The sequence below is a fragment of the Heterocephalus glaber genome, unplaced genomic scaffold, assembly GCF_053883595.1.
Source record: "Heterocephalus glaber isolate CG9 unplaced genomic scaffold, H.glaber_assembly_v1.0 deba00001673, whole genome shotgun sequence".
Lineage (NCBI taxonomy): Eukaryota > Metazoa > Chordata > Mammalia > Rodentia > Bathyergidae > Heterocephalus > Heterocephalus glaber.
In genome coordinates this window covers 7,378,887-7,396,051 of record NW_028258410.1, presented here as the reverse complement: position 1 = coordinate 7,396,051, position 17,165 = coordinate 7,378,887, and the positions used below count along the sequence as shown (strand labels likewise).

Sequence of the window (17,165 nt, the reverse complement as noted above, 5' to 3'; positions counted from 1 at the left end):
TTCCTCTTTTCTCCCTACAACCCCTCTTCCCCCTTATTTATAAAACCCTTGTTTCCATTTTTTCCTTCTTTTCTCATTATTTTTCTTTCCCTTTCCTTCTTTTTTTTTTTTTCAGCAGCAGGTATCAAACTCAGGACTTCACACTTGCAAGGCAGGTGTGGTGCCACTGAGCTACATCCTGGCCCTTTTTCCTTTCCTTCTGTTCTCCCTCCTCCCTCCCTAGCCCCTTTCCTTTTGAATAATTTCTTTCTTCCTATTCCACATTATCTATTATACATTTTGTTCCTTACTTACACATTCAGTTTCTCACTCTAGAAAGATAATGCACTATTTACATATGTATCCAATTTATTTCACTTAAGAATAAAGTTTCAAAGGCTGAGGATTTAGCTCAGCAGTTTCGCCGCCTGCTGCGCAAGCGCAAGGACCCAAGTTTGATCCTCAGTACCAAAAAAAAAAAAAAAAAAAAAAAGAGTAAAGTCTCAAGGTGCCTCCATACACCTAGAAATGTCTCAAGTTTATCCTTCTTTACGACTGAGTACTACTCCATTGTATAAAAAACCCACACTTTTTTATCCATTCATCGGTTAATGGGCATTTGGGCTGTTTCCAAGATTTAGCTGTTAAAAACTGTGGTGCTATAAACATAGGTGTGCATATATTGTTGTGGTGTGATGCTTTTAATTCTTTTGGGAAGATGGGGGAATATAATTTTTTGTTGTTGTTGTTGGTACCGGGGATTGAACTTGGGTCCTTGTGCTTGCGCAGCAGGTGGCGAAACCACTGAGCTAGATCCCCAGACCGAGGAACATAATTTTTATTTTGAAACAGAGTCCCACTAAGTCACTAAGTGACCTGTTTCCTCAACCTCCCAGAGTGTTGATATTACAGACATGAACTATTTAAAATTTTTTATATTTTGTTTGTTTGTTTGTTTTGTTTTTTTGGTACCAGGGATCGAACTCCGGTCCTTGAGCTTTCAAGACAGGCAGCATAACCACTGAGCTAAATCCCTGGTCCTAAATTTTTTAAATGTGCCATTAGACGCAGTGGCACACACTTGTAATCCTACCTACTCAGGAGGCTGATGCAGGAGGATATCAAGTTCAGGTCCACCCTGGGCAACTTAGCAACGTGCTGACTCAAAAAAGAAAAAAGGCTAGAAATGTATCTCAGTGGTAGAGTAACCCCGGACTCAATCCCCAGTACTGCAAACAACAACAAAAAATTAAACAAGGAGAGAGTTAGAAAAAAAAAGATTTAAAATGTGTTATAAGCCAGGCATGGTGGTACACACCTATAATCCCAGCCCTCGGGAGGCTGAGCAGGAGGATTGCTAGGAATTTGAGGCCAGCCTGGGCTACACAGTGAGTTCAAAGCCAGCAAGACCTTGTCTCAAAAAAAAAAAAAAATGTGTTGTATCCATGCAGCAACTCCCCACGAGGAAGGTGATCATTCTGTACTGCAAATGTGCACTAATAAAGAATTTTTATTCTTTTTTTTGGTACTGGGGATCGAACTCGGGACCTCGCGCTTGCGAGGCAGGCAGCATAACCACTGAGCTACATCCCCCGCCCAAGAATTTTTATTCATTAAGTTTATTGGTGCATTTTAGGTACACATTGTGATCACATTCATCATTGGGAATTTGTACCTGTGCATGACGCATCTCAGTTCTTGGTTTTTTTCCCATTTCCCTTCCCTCCCTTCCACTCCTCCACCCCTTCCTATTCAAAAGCTTTGTTTCCATTTTTCCTTCTTTTCTCATCTTTTCCTTTCCCTTCTTTCCTTTCCCCCACCCCCCTTCCCCACTTCCCCTTCCCCATTGAACCTTTTCTTCCTATTTCACAATTATCTATTATACATTTTAGTCCTCATTTACACTTTCAGTTTCTCTCACCAGAGAAACAACTCAGTATTTATACATGTCTCCTATTTATTTCACTTAAGAGTATGGCCTCAAGGTGCATCCATTTAGCTATAAATGTCTAAAAATTTTTTTCGATTAAACTAAGCTGGGTGCGGAGATGTACCCTCAGGAGGTTGAAGCAGGAGGAGGTCCATGAGCTCCAGGCCAGTCTGGAGTATACAGCAAGACCCTGTCTCAAAAAACCAACCAAACAAACAAAAATTAAAGATGCTCCCGCCTGGAAAGAACACCCACTCCAGAAAGATGAGCCTCTACCGCATCCGTGCAGGACGAGCCAGGGAGGCATCACCCACCCTCTATCCAGTGAGCACAAGTCAGGGCGGTGCCTGCTGCAGCGCTCTTGGCTTCCACACTGCAGCCAGCAAGACCTAACCCGCACAGCCCAGCCCTGGGTCTCCAGCTGCCGCTTCCCCTTGGCCACCCGCCTCTGAGTTCCTTCACCTCCACCCCAGGCTTCTCACACCTCCTCCCAAACCTGTCCCCTGTCACATCCTCTGGCGCACCCCACCCAAACCGCACCGGCTCCTTCCCCTTTCCAAATCCTCAGGCCCAACCTTAACTCTCCCGGCCCTGTCTCAGTCCTGTGCTTAGGTTCCCCAAAGACAGAAGACCCTTCAGCTCAGAACACCTTCTGGGGGCTCACGTGCACCCCACTAGTTCCAACCAGGTGCCCACAGCCTGCACATGGGCGGCAGAGGCCAGAGCAGTGCTGGGTACGGCATCGAGTCTGAAGGTGCCATCCTACCTGCTACAGGCTCCAGCAGAGGCAGCAGGGAGGGGCTGGACAGCACATGGGTGAGGCAGGGGTCGGTGCCTGTGCTGGGGTGCAGGGCGGGCCCAAAAAACCCCCAAGAACCAGCCCAGCATTCGAGGTGTTCAGCAACCTGAAACTCCCCACAGACGAAGAGAATGAAACAGAAGCAGCTCCCCGCCTTGCCACGGGCCTCCACTGGCCTGGTATGGACTGGACTTCCAAGGACAGTGGCAGAACTGGCCCTCCCTGCGTGCTGCCAGAACAGCTCTCTCCACTCCTGGAAAAGACAACCGAAGGCCCCAGCCACTCCGAACTCAAGAGGCTGCTTCAGGCCCATGGCCTGCTGTGGTTTAGAAACAGGTGGTGGCCAGGACCACAGCTCTCCGCAAGTCCGGCAAGAGAGGTGGCAGGACATGGTGACAACCGGGCTGGCAAAAACATCCCAAGGAGGAGCCACAGCAAAGCAGCACATGCATGGAGCAGGCTGGCGTCACAGACCCGGTGACCAGGGCTGTGCCACAGAAGGTGCTGCTGGGCCCCAGAGCAAGGATGGGCACCTGGAAGGAGACACCACGGGAGGGAGCACTCACCACCTGGCAGCCACTGGCGAGGCTCCTGCTGTCCTGACTTGGGCTCTGACACATGGGAGGGTGGCCAATGGCCCTGGAACAGGCTCAGGTGCAAGAGGCGAGACCCAGACCCAGAACCCCCCAGGACAGTCAGCGGGCTAGAATCAAGCCCCGTGCCTGGCCTGTCCACTGGGACCCAAGCTCCAGAACTTCCAGCTTCGGTCCTTTGACTGCTGGGAAGTTGGCCTGGAGGATTTCTTTGCTTTGCCAGGTGGGGAAAGTGAAGGAAAGAGGCCAGTTCCTCACACTGTGGGCTCCCAGGGTCCCCTGCTCAGCCTGAAATCTGGCTCTAACTCTTCTTTCATCTTTAGACCACTCTTGGGTTTAAAGGGTAGCTCAAGCCCATCCGGTTGCATAGCTGTGGCTGAAGCATGGCAACACCTCAGAACAGCAGGCGGCGTGGGAAGCCTCTCAGCCGCCAGCCACTGCCCCTCCCTCCTCCAGGGTGCCCCGCCCCTCTGTCTGACACTGACAGCACACACGGGCTCTGCACTCTGCCTTTCTCTGAGCAGGAACCTCTCTGCCCCCAGACCACATCTCGCACTGCTCAGGCTCAGCGTGCAACTGGGGCTAACAAAACTACTCAGAGCCAGGTGTGGAGGCGCACACCTGTAACCCCAGCACTTGGGAGGCTGAGGCAGGAGGATCGCCACGAGTTTGAGGCCAGCCTGGACTACACTGTGAATTCAAGGCCAGCCTGAACCACATACCGGGACCCTATCTCAAAAACAAACAAACACTGTGACCTGAGATGCTAACTTTGAACACCTGAGCGCCCCTCCAGCAAGACACACACGGAGCCTCACTGAGAAGTCACATTGTGCTCTCAAACACATGGAATCTGTCTTTTTCTTTTCTAACTTTTTATTTTGAAATGCTTTCCAAGTTGTAGATAGCTGTAAGGAGAACTCAGAGAACTTCTGCATGCTTCTCACCTGGACACACATTTTTAACATGCTGCTGCCTTTGCCTGGTTGCAGTGGTGTGCTGGGGTCGCGAATCCACACTCACAGCGTGGAGATTCGAGAAGCCACCACAGCCGGAGCTGCTCTGGTCCAGGAGTGGGTGCCTGGCCCGCTCGGGACAGGTCTTCCCGGGCCTCACAGCGCTGACACCCATGTGCAGGAGTCCCCACGACCGGTCCTGCAGCACAGGGCGCAGGCTTCTCTCATCTCACAGGGACAGGCGCTGCTGTAACAGCTGCTGGGCAGGAGCCACATGCACAGCCTGGCCAAGGACAGATAGGGACAAACCCTCTTCACACCCTCAGCTGCCTCCAGTTTAGGAGCTTTCTGATTTCCCAAGCCACACAGGTCCCAAAGGATGAAGGCTGATGGGGGTCGTGGAGGCCTCAGGGGGCCCCCTGCACCCCATAGCAGCAGCCCAGCCACCTTTCCTCGGCCCTGCTTGAGCTGGGAGCAGTACCAGGGAGCCCCTGACCAGGTCAGTGCACCCGCGGTCAGCCAGGGCAACTCAGACACCCAGAGCAGCTCCTGCTCCAGGGCCACCCACACAGCAAGCAGGCCCCTCTCCCAGGGAGGCCTCCCTGCCAAGGGCTGGCAGGACAGCTCTGCACCCACTTTGAGAAATAAAGCTCTGGGGCCGGGGATTTAGCTCAGTGGTTTTGCCGCCTTCTGTGCAAGCGCAAGGACCGAGTTCGATCCCCAGTACCGGAAAAAAAAAAAAAAAGAAAGAAAGAAAGAAAAGAAATAAAGCTTTGAGATTGAGGAGGGAAGCCCTGGATCAGCCTACAGGACTCACGAGACAGGGGAGGTGTGGGACACTCCAGGGGGTGCCAGGGTTCAGAGTGCCATCCAGGTCCAGAGTGTAACTGTCTCGGCATTGCCAGGGCAGCCCCAAGGGACTCAGCAGCCTCCCTTCAGGAACCAGGGCGGTGAGGTTCAGTGCACAAACCTCCCTGCACCCCCTTACACAAGCAAAGGGCGCTGAATCCTCAGGTCTGAGCCTCCCAGCACGAGCAGCAGGAGCCCCAGCTTCCTGCCTTCCACAGCAACTCCAACCAACGGCCCAGACAGGATAGGAAGGACACCTGGTGACACTGGGACACCGAGGACACCCAGGGATGCCTGCGGCTGAGGGCCTTTTAGTAGCCTTAGCCAGGGAGTGATCAGCAAGCCACGAAATCTGCAGTATTCCTGTTTGGACAGCTTAGCTTAACTTCATATTAAAACTTTAAAGGTCTCTGAATGGGGCCTGAAGAAAGAAAGGGCAACGTGCCAGATTCTGAGAAGAGATTTCAAAAAAAGTATGAATAGGGGCTGGGGATGTATCTCAGTGGCGCCGTGCCTGCCTGGCAAGCTCAAGGTCCTGAGCTCCATCCTGGGTACCGGAAAAAAAAGTCTGAATGTACGAAGCTGACAAAAAATCATGTAAACCAGGCACAGTAGGCCACACCTGTAATCCCAGCTACTCAGAAGGCTGAGGCAGAAGCATCACAAGTTCAAGGTCAGCCTGGGTCCTTATAAGACCTTGTCTCAAAATAAATTTGTTTAGGGCCAAGGATTTAGCCCAGTGGTTCCGTCGCCTGCACAAGGACCCGAGTTCGATCCCCGGTACCAAACAAACAAACAAAAAAAATTAAAATAAATTTGTTTAAAGGGCTGCATACAGATCTCAGTGGTAGAGTGCTCACCTAGCATGCTCAAGGCCCTGGGTATAAGTCTCAATCAATCAATCAATCAACCAATCAAAAAGCCATAAATAACCAAAGCTTATGGCTAGCAAGGTCACAGCTCACCCTTGTGTCCTGGAACAGCACCTGTGATGAGAGCAAGACTCACAGATGTGTTCCCAGCTCTGACCCACGAGGTCTACTTTGGGGCTCCATCCCCAAGGAAAGAGCCCAGAGCTAATTTGTTCCAGGCAGCACTTGGTATAACAGCAAAAAGTAAGAAAACCCCTAGTGTCCAGCAATTTTTAAATGGCAAAAAAAAAAAAAAAACCTAACCAGAGAAACACTGAAAATGTCATACACATAGTATGAAGGTGTATGCTTGTAATCTAAGCACTCTATGAGGCTGAGGCAGGAGGATCATCAAGTATGAGCCCAGTCAGGGCAACTCAGAGGAATCTGTTTTAAAATTTAAAAATCTTTTTAAAAGAACTGGGGATATAGCTCAGTGCAAAGGCCCTGGGTTCAACTCCCAGTATCAAAAAAATTTCTACATGGATGAATGCTCAGCAGTTTATAAGAAATGAATGAGTAGAAAAGAGAAAAGAAACAAAAACAGTGGGACAGGCCTAGCAACAATACCCAGGATACTCACTCCTCAGGTATACCCACCCAGGTGGGGATGTGACGCCCGGCTCCCTCCTCTCCTGCCAGCAGCAGGCCCAGAAGCACCTGGTGGTGTCCACCTGCTCAGAGGGATGTTTCACAAACTTCCCAGCTGCAAAGGCCACAGCCCACACCCCTGCAGGCAGGTGGGGGCCTGCGGAGACCCCGGAACCTTGGAAGGGCCGCAGAAGAAAGACAAAGCTTCCTCCCCTGGCCCCTCCCAGGGAACCTGCCAAGCTCAGGGCTCTGACTTCAGAGAGGGAGAGGAAATTCCTCAGAGGGCCGTGGGCAGCTCTGGCAGGATACAATGGTCACTTCATGTCTAGTGAAGTATTTCCGGAGCCCCTGTGCCCAAGGCCACAGCAGACACATAAGCCAGCCAGGAAACTTAGGCTATGCAGAAAGGGGCCGCTGTGCAGGCTGCACCCCAGTGATGCCCAGGGAGGGCACCTGTCCTCCTCATCTGCAGACCTGAACCCACCGGCTGGTCAGGGACAAGGACCTGGGTGGCCCCAGGCCAGGATCTAGGCGACTATGCCTTTACCTTCTGGGCACACCTGAGGATCAGAGGACAGTGGGAGAGCCATGAGTGTAAGCAAAGCCATTCTCCTCCTGGCTCTGCCAAATGCCAGCGCCTGCTGCAGGAGGCCAGCACTGCAGGTCCAGCTCCACACCCCGAAGTGCATGCCTGGCTCACCAACTCTACCTTTCTGAAGGGACCAGTACTTTCTTTTCTTTTCTTTTTTTCCAGAGTGTTTGCTATAGATAAAGATGATTTATCTGGGGGAAAAAAAGAAAGCTGGTTGTGATGGCACACACCTATAATCCCAGCGCTCTGGGAGGCTGAGGCAGGAGGATCATAGTTCGAGCCCAGCCTGGGCAGCTGAGTGAGACCCTGTCTCAAAATTAAAAATTAAAAAAGAAAAAGACTGTGATGTAGCTCAGTGCCACAGCCCTGGATTCAATCCCCAGTACTCAAAAATATACACACAAATAAATAAATAAAATTTTAAAGGGCTGAGAGTGTAGTTCAGCGCAAAGACCCTGGGTTCGGTTCTCAGCGCCAAAAAAGAACAACAGCGATGATAATAATGCAAGAATAGAAACATGCATGACAGTCCGGGTGCTTGGGACCCATGCCAGGTATCACACATATGGGAAGCATGTGCTACGCGTATAACTACGTATTACTGTACATGGCTAAGTACTTGAAGGTAGAAGTAAATATCTGAAATTTGTTTTAAAATATCCAACAGGGCCAGGGATGTAGCTCAGTGGTACAGCATCTGCCTGGCAAGTGCAAGGCCCTGAGTTCAATTCCTGGTACCAAAAAGAATTAAATATCCAACAAAAAAATGAAGGAGATAAAGAGCAGAGTGTGGGAATTACTGCAGCTGGTAAAGGGGTCATTTTCTCTAACTTTGTGTATATTTCAAAACTTCCAAAATAAATTTTTAAAAATAATGCTATCACCAGGTGTGGCAGCACAAGCCTGTAATCCTAGCTACTTGGGAGGCTGGGCCATGAGAATCGCATCTTTGTGCCCAGCCTGGGCAATGTAGCAAGACTGTCTCAAAAGGGGGAGGCTGCAACATAGCCCAGCATTAAAGCACATGAAGCATAAGCCCCCCCCCCAAAAAAAGCTATTCTAAAAGGGGCCACAGGTCTCACCTGCTGCCCAGAAAAGAGAAACAGTCAAGATCCCAGGTCTGACCTGGGGGATAGATGTGAACAGGTACCTTGAAGAGGGGTCCCACATTCTGCTTGAGATTGGGAAGCACAGACAGCCTTGAGAAGTCAGCTGTGCCCACCCAAATGCCATCCCCCCAGCTCCGCTCACCCTACCCAGAGTGCCTGCCCCCCGCCCCTCCTGCCTCATGCCTGCTGCATCTCTGTCCAGAGCAGGCCTCATCACCCAGGGAGTCCCTGGCTCTGCAGTGTGCTTGTCCTCCAGGGCGAGGCTCTGTGTCCCCTCTGTGTGTTGGTTCACGTGTTGGTTACCTGCCCCTCTGCTGCAAAGAGCGCCATGCAGGACACAGCAGCAGGCAGGTGAGGGCGGTGGTGCTCAGGGGAGGCACCATGGCTGGCACTGGCCATACCTGTGAGACCGCCGTGAACCCTTTAGGGAAGCGCGACGTGCCCAGGTGAGCTGACAGGACACTGTACCCTGCTGTGCTTCCCCAGGGACCGGTGGTTCGCTGACCTCAGAGGAGACAGGACGCTGGGCACCTGTGGCATCTGGCTGGCTGTGCTTACCCGCAGGGCAGCCATGCATCTCGGCCCTACCACTCCGGCACAGGCAGGCGGAGCATCCCTCTGGAAACTCTGGGCACCGCTCCATGGCAGGGCCGCCTCTCTCACTGGGCACAGGTGCTCACAGCCATACCGCTGGAGCCTCCAGGGTCTCCGGCACTTGGTTTTTTCTTTTTCTTTCCTTTTTGTTTTGCTGCGAGACAGGGTTTCGTTATGCAGTTGCTTGAACTCACGGAGACCCTCCTGCCTCAGTCTCCCGAGAGCTGGGATTACAGGCGTGCACCACTAAACCTGGCTGGCAATTTCTACCACACCAAATAAATGAAAAATAGCAATGGTGCTCAAGAGGCCAGACCAGAAGAGGAAAAGTAAAGGTACTGACAAGACTACTTTCCTGTCTCTCGCAATGTTCGCATCATCCAGAGTCAGAGCAACTGTGAAAATGACTGACCGAGAAGAACAGCAAAAGCAGCGTCACCTTCTACCACCAACAACATAAAAAATAAAAACAAACAGGAAAAGTCAAAATGAACTCAACATTAAAAACTTCTTCCTTCAGCTACCCGGTGGGCCAGTCATGGGATACAAGTTTTACGCGTTTCACCACTCATAGACAGCTGTGTCTGCTAATAATTTATCAGAAGTTCTTCAAAACACCCTGAACTTAAAGAGCAAAAGTCTTTATACAATGCAAAGAATTACTATATTTTTTTACATCAACATAAACAACAAGAAATAAAAATCACTTGGAAAAACATGCAAATTTCCTATTTGTTACCTAGATGATTAAGAATAACCAACAAAGTAAGAATGATAATATCTAATACCCTGAAACACTTTTTTTTTTTTTTTTTTTGGTACCGGGGATCAAACTCGGGTCCTTGCGCTTGCGAGGCACACGGTGGAACCACTGAGCTAAATCCCTGGCCCCAGAAACACTTTTAATAACATAAAGCTAAACAGAAACACTAAAGTGCAAAGAGTAACATGAACCTAAAATGTTTCATTTGTTTCTGGACAAGAGCATTAGCATTGTTTAATAAGTGCCTGTCCAATTTTAATTCCTCAAAACACTAAAAATAGAAATTTCATTTAACCTAGCTATTCCCCTTCTAGGTATCTTCCCTAAAGAGTTAAGGACATCATATGACAGTGACACATACTTACCTGTGTCTATAGCAGTGCAGTTCATAATAGCTAAATCTTGGAAGTGGCCAGTACTATATGTCCATCAACAGATGAAGGGATAAGAAAAGTGTGACATGTGCACACAATGAAGTACTACTCTGTCACGAAGAAGGATATACTTGAGACATCTGTAGGAAATGGGTGCACCTTAAAACCATAAGGTTAAGTGAAATAAAACAGACACACAAGCTTAAATATTACGTGATATCTCCTATATGAGAAACCAAAAATACAAAGAGCAAAATAAAAGATAGCAGGAAATAGGGAGAGAGATATTTCACAAGTGGAAGGAGGACGAAGAGATGGAGGAAGTGGGGAGGGAGAGGAGCAGGAGGGGATGAAATATTAAGGTATGTTGTGTACACGTACCAAGCCCCCATGAGGACTTAATCATCATGTACTGCAAACATGGACTAATAAAAAATTGAAAATAAATATCTATCTCCTTAGTTCCTCTTCAGAAATCAAAAATTATAAAGACACATGGTCAGTAATTATTTCAAATCACAGGAAACAGCACCTTTATGATGCTAATTAAAAATCTGAGAACCTGAACTGAGCATGGTGGCACACTCCTGTAATCCCAGCACTCAGGAAGGCTGAGGCTGGAGGATCAGGAGCTGAAACCCAGCCTATAAAGTAGTGACTCAGTGAGAGCCTGTCTTAAAAAAAACAAAACACAGTCCAGGGATTTAGCTCCGTGGTTCCACCACCTGCCTCACAAGTGCAAGGTCCCGAGTTCGATTACCGGTATCAAAAAAAAAAACCAAACAAACAGAACACAAGCCATGCATAGTGGTTCGAGCCTATAATCCTAGCTTCTAGAAAGGCTAAAGCAGGAGAATTCAACTTTGAGGCCAGCCTGGGTAACTTAATGAAAACCTGTCTCAAAAAAAAAAAAATAACCTCTGTGCAAGCCCAAGGACCCAAGTTCAATCCCTGGTATCAAAAAAAATAATAATAAAATAAAATAAATAAAAAATAAAAAGGGCTGGGATCTAGCTCAGTGGTGAACCACCTTCCAGTTTTATTCCCAGGGTGGGGGACAGTGAAAGAGCTAGAAGACTGCAGCCAAACCCCCCACTATCCTGGTGACCCACACTGTGGAGGTTATCTGCCCAAGTCACATGGGCCACGCCGCCCAGGAACGGCCACCTTTCTAGAGGCAGCTCTTGAAATGCAGGTGTCTTCCTGGGGACGAAGCTCTGGGTAGAGCACTTGCCTACTATGTGTGAGGATCTGGGCTTAACCCCAGCACCATGCATAGAAGTCTCAAGCCCTTCGCAGGCAGCACAAGATGCAGAGGCGCCCTGCCACAAACCCCTACCAAGGAGAGCCTGCTGGGCCTCCTGTGCACTGCTCTTGGGGTCAGTGGAGGGAGGGTTTTCTGTTAAACACAAGAGGCCTCCTTTTCTTCAGAGTGCTTGGGAGGGGACAGATGCAGCAATGAGGGAAACAAAAATGTCTTACAAAAAAAAAAGTATCTATGCCACACAAGTAGCAATTCTGTCCAACTTTTGCATAAATTAAGACATTCTTTAAAAATCCATCATCCGTGCACTTCGTGGGTCCTTTCCGTTCTGTGGGCAACTGGAATGACAGACACACTGGCAAGTCAGAGAGCCAGTGGCAGGAAGGAAGCAGAGGACAGGGCAGCACACCGGAGCAGGGAACAGGGACGGGCAGGAAATGTTCCCAAAGGACCCATGGTCTTCCTCCAGTGGGAACTCGAGCAGCAGCTTTGGAAGGCGTGGTGTGGAGCTTGGCCAGGCTTCACACCACCACCACAGCTGATCGGCCCCACAGCTGCTGGGCCTCACCAGCACCCCACTCTCCACCAGGCAGAGGCCAGGACAAATCCAGTGCTGGGGTCTTTCCCCCTGTCATCTGTCGAGACCCAGAAGCCCCCTCTCCAGCCAACAGTCTCCACAGTCCTCCTCCAAGCTCTCTGCAATGTTCCTCACCTCTTCCACCACCACAGAGCCATCCCACTGTGTGCCACCCGACCCAGCCCAACAAGCCACTGGCCCCGTCCCCAGCCTGCTCCAAAGGCTGCTCCACAACAGGTCCTCAATCACTGCAGTTATCCTGCCTCAGCCGCCCGAGTGCTGGAATTACAGGCAGGCCTCACATACCCAGCTAGGTTCGTAATTTGTTAATCCAAAGAACGACATTTTAAAATACTTTGTAATTTTCACGGATGAGGGTATAGCTCAGTGGTAGTGTTCTTCCCTAGCATGCACGAGGCTCTGGGCTTGATCCCAGACCACAAAACAAAAAATAATAACAAAAAGCTCATTAATTTTAAAATGTAAATTAGAGTTAAATGACACCACTGAAACTCGACTATTGAACAGAAGAACTTGCATAAGTCACTTTGATCAGATCTGACTAATCTTGCTTGTCTTTAGTCCTTAGTAGAACAACTGGTGAGACTGTTAGAAAAGGTTCTTTCTCTTTTTCATCTACTGTGCGAACAACACTGTCGGGCACATTCAGTCATCACTGGAAAACTAGAACACCACGTTCGAGTGTCCAGGGATGAGGCTCACAAGGTGCTCAAGCAGAAAAAGAGGAAAAATCTCATTGATGTCATGGCTTAGGGCACAGTACTCTGCACAAGTTCACAGCCAGAAAGGCAACCCGAGGACAGGAGAGAGTTCCCCGGGACAAGACAGCACTCAGTCTGAGGCTTCAATAGAGATCATGCATTACTCTTAGAGGTCAGGCCATTCATCAAACTCCAGCAACCTAAATCTTTTCTTTTTCTCCCAAGGGAGGAGACAGATTCACAAGGCAATTCTTAATCAATACTTTAAGGGAAAATACATTAAGTAAAAGCTGAAGAGCCAGGTGTGCTAGTACACACCTGTGATCCCAGCGTTTGGGAGGCTGAGGCAGGAGGATCATGAGTTGGAGGCCAGCCTGGACTACACAGTGAGTTCAAGGCCAGCCTGAACTACATAGCGAGACCTTTCTCAAAAGATCCAAACAAAGCTGAAGAAAAAAACCTACATTTTTACAAGAACAAGAGTTGGGCAAGAACATGCAGCCCCCCAAAATGGAACTGCCTTCTGCAGGTGCCAGAATGCTGGTTACAAGAAAGTGGCAGCAACGTGAGGTGGGAGCTCAAGTTCACAGGCCGTGGGACTCTGCAAACCCTGTGCACTAAGTGGGTCTCCTCAGTTCCTGGAGGCTGGACCAAGGCCTGATGGAGGACAGAGCACCACAGCTGCGCAGCGCCCCAGAAACGCCCACAGCCCACAGGGACAAAGTGGCCCAATTTCCCTTAGTCTGGAAAATCCCACATAAGAGCAACGCTGGAAAGTTCACTGTTAAAACTTAACTCTGGGGCCTCAGATTTAGCTCAGTGGTTTCACCACCTGCTGCGCAAGCACAAGGACCAGAGTTCGATCCCTGGTACAAAAAAAAAAAAAAACTTAACACCAACACCGGGGTCCGGGGATTTAGCTCAGTGGTTTCACCGCCTGCTGCGCAAGCGCAAGGACCAGAGTTCGATTCCGGGTACCAAAAAAAAAAAAACAACAACTCCGGTTACAGTGTTTGTAAACAACACATCTGACAATGAGTGTCCAGACTTCGGGGACATTTTCTCTCCATCTCCGGAGCTGCCTCTGGACTCACCGGGGCACAGGAAGTCACGGGGGCAGTGGTCAGCCTGGCCCCAGCGCCTCGCATCGGGACTCAGGCGCAGAGGCGAAGCGAGTCCGAGCACAGGGATAACTCAGTTCACACGAAAGCAGATAAAGCAGAACAGAAATTAACCAAGGCGGGAGTCTTACATCCACATAATGTCAATGAGAGGCTTGGTTAAATGTTGTCTCAGGCAGGCCTGAGGCAAAGACTGAATTCTGGATTTCTAGACACCGCAGAGCGAGAGCCTTCTCACAGCAACTCTGGGTCCCTCTCCCCTTCAGTGAAGCATATGAAAACAATTACAAGCTTTTCAGGGGACACAATGTTAAATTCTTACCTATCCCTGCAATAACTCCTGCCCAAACACGCCCACCATTTGCTCACTCTCCCTGGCATTAAGACTGATGTGCCCAAAAGTCTGCAGTTCAAAACAGCCAGTACTACCGCAACGCAGACCTAATGGATGAGCCCTACTATGATGACATATTGTTTTCTTCATTTTCCGGCAAATTCTGCTATAAGCCCTTCCACAATTTTCCTTTTGAAGAACAAACTTGTTTTCCACTCTTGCTGAGTGGAAATACTGCCTTGCACAGGGAACGTGAGGGTCAGCGTTAGAGTCGAATCCACAGTTTGCTACCAAACGGAAGTTGGTGTCTGTGATCCATCCAGAACGAGGGTCCACGACCGCTCCCTCGCAGGTACTCGCGGGGCACAGGTGTCTGCCGCCGGCTGCACACATTTGCTAATGAGCGTTTCTTTAAACAATGCTGATAACAATCTCCACACACCCCTCGCCAAAGGCACCGCTGAGACTACCCTGGAGGAAAATCGCCGAGAATCTCAGTCAAACTTTTCTTTTGTTTGTATTTCGTCAGTGTAAGAAATTATCGGGTTTCGCCCCGTTTAGCTTCCAAGCAGGCTCCTCCGTCCTGCCCTACTGTGTGCGGTTCTCTAACCCTACAAATAGGGAAATAATTGTTGGCGGGACAGGAAACCCCAACTAGCTGGAGCCCTCCCCCTGGAGCAGAAAATTCCCTATTTGCCCCGGGATTGAGCTGTCAGGCGCTGGCTCGCGGTACCCTGTGAAACTGACATGTCTATTTACAGGGAAACAAAGACGCGGCTCCGGGCCGACCCCGCTCGCTCCGCGCGCCCCGAGCGCTCCGCGCGCCGCATCCTCTGCCCCTCGCCGGCCGGCGCCGAGGGCCCTGCGCCCCGGCTCCGCCGGTAATTAAAACGGAGATGAGGCGGGCGTCCGGCTGCTGGGAGGACAATGATCCCCGAGGCCGGCAGGGTGCGGCGACCGCCCGCGCGCCCACCTCCCGCAGTTCCGACTCTTGGCAAACTCGGCGCGGGCGGGTCCGGGTGCGGCTGGCGCGCGGGCGGGGGGGACTCAGGGGCGCGCGGGCGGGGGGCGCGGGACGCCCCCGGGCTGCCTCCGGGGGCCGGGCGTTGACGCAGCAGAAATTACCAGCTGGAAAATTCCCCTTTCGGAGGTGACGGGGGAGGGACAGCGGGGCCGGCCGCGGCAGGAGGTGCCGGGGGCCCAGGGGCCGGGCGGCCCCGCCACCGCCCGCCCGCTCAGCCCCGCGGGGACCGCGCCGCCTCTGCCGCCGCGCCCACGCCACCCGGCCGGGGACCGCGGGCCGGGGTCTCCACGCTGCCCCCCCGCCGCTGCCCTCACCGATCGCCCCCGGAGGGCGCCCCCGCGGGGCGGGGCGTGGCGGGCGGGTGCGCGCCCAGCTCGGAGCGGCTCGGCGGTATCCGCCCGGCCAGGCCGGCCCGGTGCCTCCCGCCGCGGTGCGCCAGCCCGGCCGCGCGGACAATGAGCCAGCGCCGCTTACCTGTGACCCCATGGGGCGCGGGCGCGGGCGGACGCCCAACCGGCACCGGTGATCGCCGCCGCGGCGGGCGAGTGCTGCGTCCGGGCGGGTCCGAGCTGCGCGCTCGCCGGGGCTGTTCGGTCCTCCCGCCCGTCCGTCCGTCCGTCTGTCCGTCAGGCCGGCGCGCGCCCCCGCGCCGCTCCAGCCCCGCGGCCCCCGCCGCCTGCGCGCGCCCCGCCCGCGGACCCTGACCCCGCCCCCGGCGCGCGCCCGGCCGCCGCTGATTGGCCCGTGCCGCACCCCGGCCCCGGGCCCGCCCCCACCATCGGCCGCCGGCCCCGCCCATCGCCCGGCCGGCTCGGCGCTGCGGGCTCCGGGGGCTCACGGCGGCCGGTGCTTCGCGGCCCCCCCGCGGCGGCCGGACAGCGGAAGTGCGGTCTGCGGCTCGCTGGGCATTGTGGGAAGCCCCCTCCCCTGGGCTGGCGCCTGCGGGGGCGACGCGGCGCGGTTCCCTCGCGGGCACCCTTTCCCAGGGGTGGCGGGCGGTCGGCGACCCCCGGGTGAGAGCGGCGACGAGGCGCGGCCCGGGACTCGAGACAGCGCCCGAACGACGCCCCTCGCCCGCTCCTGGGATGCGGGATCCCCGGGCTCCGGTGGTCTCAGCCCCGCCGCGCCGTCGCGGAGCGCGCGTCTTGCAAACTTCGCGACTCCCCTCGGCCCCAGCGGGCGCACACGGCGCGGCGCGCGGACGCGGGGAGCCCGAAGCCTCGGGGGCTGGGGCGCACGCGGCGAGACGCACGCGGGCCATGTGGCGGCGACTGCCGCCAGGCTCGGGTGCCCGCTAGGAGCGCAGCCCCTCGCGCGTCCTCTCGCGGTGCGTTCAGCCCTGGAGTGGCGCGGGCTCTGGGAAGGAGCGGGAGGCCCGCACCCGGGCCTCGCCGCGAACCCACAGCTGGCGGTCTCGGTCCGCGCTGCCCGGGCCAGTTCCCTCCCGCCCCGCCCACGGCGGCGCTGTGAGGCCCGCGCCTCTCTCCGCGACCCTGTTGCCTCAGCCCCCGGGCCGGCTAGCGGCGGCGTGGCGAGCGCGGACCGCGTTCACGGCTGGCTTGCGGGGGGGGGGGGGGCAGCGCTGCCTCCCGCCCCGGGCGCGGCGGCGGCGGCGGCGGGAAGGGAGGTGAGCCCGCGGCCGGCCAGCCGCGCAGAGGACTCGAGCACCCCAGGCCAGCCAATCGCGAGGCGCCCCGGCGTCCGCGCCCTGCATCCCGACGGGCCAGCGCCGCGGAATTCCTCGGGAGGTGGGAGGCGGCTGGCCGCGATGGAGCTTTCTCAGGATGTGTAAGGAAGCATTCACAGGGCAGCAGTGGGAGGACAGGCTGGGGGAATTCTCCTTGAGTGAGCAAGGGCGAGCCGAGGTCTGGCAGCCGGCGATGAAAGCCTGCGACACTCCCACTGCTCACTGGCGCCTGGAAATCGTTGGGCAGACGCCCCCGCCCCACCCCCTCTCCAGCTGCCCGCGCTGGCACTGCTGGCCTTTCCCCTGCAGGACCCTCCGAGGCACATCCCGGGCCTGAAGCACAGAGCCAGTTACCCGGCCCTGGCGGGCTGGGGGGTCTGAACACAATCGCCCTAA

General features: G+C 53.5%; 1 protein-coding gene across 2 annotated transcripts in view; it reads right to left on the bottom strand.

The window, feature by feature from the left end:
- Positions 1-15,748, bottom strand: part of Zbtb46 (zinc finger and BTB domain containing 46) — a 66,907-nt gene extending 51,159 nt beyond the window's left edge. Inside the window, exon 1 of one of the 2 annotated variants that reach the window (XM_087197637.1) lies at positions 15,557-15,748. The gene's annotated coding sequence lies outside the window, so the exon portion shown is untranslated. The remainder of the gene's footprint in view (positions 1-15,556) is intronic. The other variant, XM_087197636.1, reaches the window with a different exon arrangement.
- Positions 15,749-17,165: the final 1,417 nt, after the last annotated feature.